At 38.6% G+C, this 3050-nt stretch overlaps 1 non-coding gene across 1 annotated transcript; it reads right to left on the reverse strand.

Moving 5' to 3' along the window:
* Nucleotides 1-2449: 2449 nt before the first annotated feature.
* Nucleotides 2450-2613, reverse strand: LOC149990587 (U1 spliceosomal RNA). The gene has a single exon (XR_016508765.1). It is a non-coding gene; the product is annotated as a U1 spliceosomal RNA (small nuclear RNA).
* Nucleotides 2614-3050: the final 437 nt, after the last annotated feature.

Below are 3050 nucleotides of genomic sequence, written 5' to 3' on the forward strand. Positions count from 1 at the left end.
AGAGTGAATTCACTGAAGCTCTCAGCTGAGAGACAGCAGCCACTCCAGCTTGCCTTCGAGGGTCCTTGTTACACTTCAGCACCCCAGACAGTGACCTAGCAAACTGGTGAATGGCTAAGTGGGAAATGGTGAAATCCAGGCTGTGCAAAACAAGTAATTAATGAAGGAAAAAGGAGATCTTGCAATAATGAGCACCAAAGAAGCCATAGCCTTCACGCTGAAGTGAGATATGTTGTCTGTGTGTTAAATCCGAGGGCAGATAACTAAGCTTGAGGACAGGAACATTGATGAGAATTTCTGTTAAGCAAGCTTCTCTCTATTAATCAGCATAATAAATGTTTTACGATTTTACCATTAAAAAACATTTCTCCTTTCTGTTTCTCATCCTTTCCTTTCTTTTCTTTTAATGTTTTCCTCTATACAAGTTTCTGGATATCCTTCTCTATGAGTCATCCTCATCAGTGACAAGAGGCACCAGAACTAATTTAGCTCATTTGGGGGTAAGTTGACTACAGCAGCCACTGATCTTCCTCTGAAGTTCTGCATGACCCTCGGCACACCTAATCAGTATGACTAAATGTTTTATGGGAAAACATCAAGGAGGTATTCATGGACTATTCTAGAAATGCTCGAGTGCGCCATGCTCTGAGACTGGGCCCTATTTAGGGTCTTTTTTTTTCAGATGGGAACCAAGTGTCCCTGATTCCTCCGCTGCTGCCTGTGCTGGACAGAGATCTCCATGGACATCCTGGTTCAAGAGCCTGGGATTCCAAGTCAGGAGTGCTGAGTTTTCTTATTCTTGGTTCCGTCACCATTGTCCTGAATATAACCTTGGATAGCCTCCTCCACCTGGATCTTGGTTTTCTCAATTTCGCTGAATTAAGAGAATTGACAGAGGAAGAAAGTACATTTCAACTTCTTTGACTAGAAATGATTGCTTAGGTCACTGTTCAGAAATAATCTGTGTGTTCTGGTCCAATATTGTCGGCATAGGCTGTTCTAATTGCATTCTATCATACTGAATAATTGCAGTGGTTAAGAGAGCACTGGATTCGGAATCAAAGATTTCCGGACCCGCTTACCAACTGTGTAACTATGATCATGTTACTTAGCTTCTCTAAGTCTCCCTTTCCTCACCTGTAAAATGAAGAAAATAATATGACCTACCTTCTAGAGTTACTGTAAGGACTACGTTAGAAAATTCATATAAAGTTCAGAGCACAATACCTTACAATTCAAACACCCATAATATCTATGGAAATTATATTCATGGCCTTGAGTTCACTTACAAGCCCATACAAATATGGGTGGGGCAAAAGTACATTTACAGTTGTGAGTATGCAAAACACAGAGTTTATTCTTGTATTATTATTTATTAGTTACTGTATTATTTCCAGACAAACAACTATAAACCTACTTTTGCCCCACCTCTAAATAGTAGAATATCTGCTTTGGGCAAAGGATTGGGGTATGGTGCTTTATCAGTTATCATCCATAGATCAAATACTTCCTAAGGTGCTTTCCAGCTCTTGAGTCACAAAACTGACTGACTACCATAACAGCAGACTGAGGCTTAGTCACCTTGGCAGCATGTGTGATAGAATTGGTGGTCAACATAAGTGCATGTTGGCAGCTTTCCTTGATTTGCTATTTTAGTGCAGTTTGTCATCCAGCTTTTGCAATTCTTTTACCTAGACATGTCTCCCCACTCAAGAATTAGATTAAAAAACTAGCAATTATGTTGAACTTGGAGATTAACTTTATGCCAAATTGATTTATATCAGTTGATTTACAATTAAACTGATTGTATCTTTTTATTGTCTAATGAATCTAGTATTTTGGGGGTTTGGGTGTGCTTCCAAGTCAAACAATTCTAACTAACCCTTCTATAAATTTTGGGGAAATCAATCACTTGACACATTTTTGTAATGCTATGTACTCAGGCATTGTCATAGCTGCTAAAAATTCAAAATCATGTAAGACATGGCTCTTGGAGCTAAAAGGCACAGGGTCTGAAAGATAGGTTCTAGTGGAACTCTTCAGTTTTTCCTGCCCTGATTCCATAGAGTAAACAGTAGTCCTTTGTCCTCTTTGTAGGTATTCCAACATTCACCTATATCCAGTTTGCCTTTCCTTTCTAGACACAAGGATGACTGCATTTTCACTTTCCCTTGTAGCTAGGTGGGCACATGTGATTAAGTCTAGATTAAAAGAAAATATGAGTGTCAATGATTATGTGTCACTTCCCCTCCAAGATAGTTAATATTAGGTGAAAGTCTCCAAGTTTCCTCTGGAAACTGTGAGCAGAAATTGTAACATTACAAGGTACACCATCCATTGAGCTGTGAACCTACCTTACTTAACCAGTCTCACTGCCTATTTGTGTGGGACATGTAGAGTGCAAAATGCAAACCCTTACTGTGTTAAACTACTGAGTGTTTTTTATTTTCAAGTGAGAGCACGAACACAGTCCCCCACTACTACAAATTATGCAGTCGAGTTTCCCACATTTGGGGAAATCGCAGGGGTCAGCACATCTGGAGTGCAGTGGATAAGACTTGCCCTGGGAAAACCACCTTTGTGATCATGGTATCTCCCCTGCCAGGTAAGTATAAAATCACTGAGATTTTTAACATTGTTATTGAAGTGTAGTGCAGGCTGACTTACTTTTTTATTTTAAAATAAAGGCTTCCAGTCACAGAGAGGGCATACTCTAACCTATGCATATTAACTACTTTCTCTGCATTTAACCAAACATTAGAGATTGAAGCATATTTAAAACATCATTTATGCAATATGGGGAACAGGCTAAAACACCAGAAAATTTTCAGTCTTATCACCACATTTATCTCTGTTCTACCTATAGTTTATACACAACAGTGCTTTTATAGAATTGATCAGCTTATCTGCTAAAGCTAGTAGATTATGTGAATTATTTTTAGGATATACAATACTAAAGTGGGAACATTTTGTGTCATGATAAATCCAATTCTTCAAATCCTTCCCCCTCCCCAAAATGCTATTTTTATTTAGTTTTAGAGTTGAGAAAT

The sequence above is a fragment of the Furipterus horrens genome, unplaced genomic scaffold, assembly GCF_987537825.1.
Source record: "Furipterus horrens unplaced genomic scaffold, mFurHor1.1.pri manual_scaffold_17, whole genome shotgun sequence".
In the NCBI taxonomy this organism is placed as follows: domain Eukaryota; kingdom Metazoa; phylum Chordata; class Mammalia; order Chiroptera; family Furipteridae; genus Furipterus; species Furipterus horrens.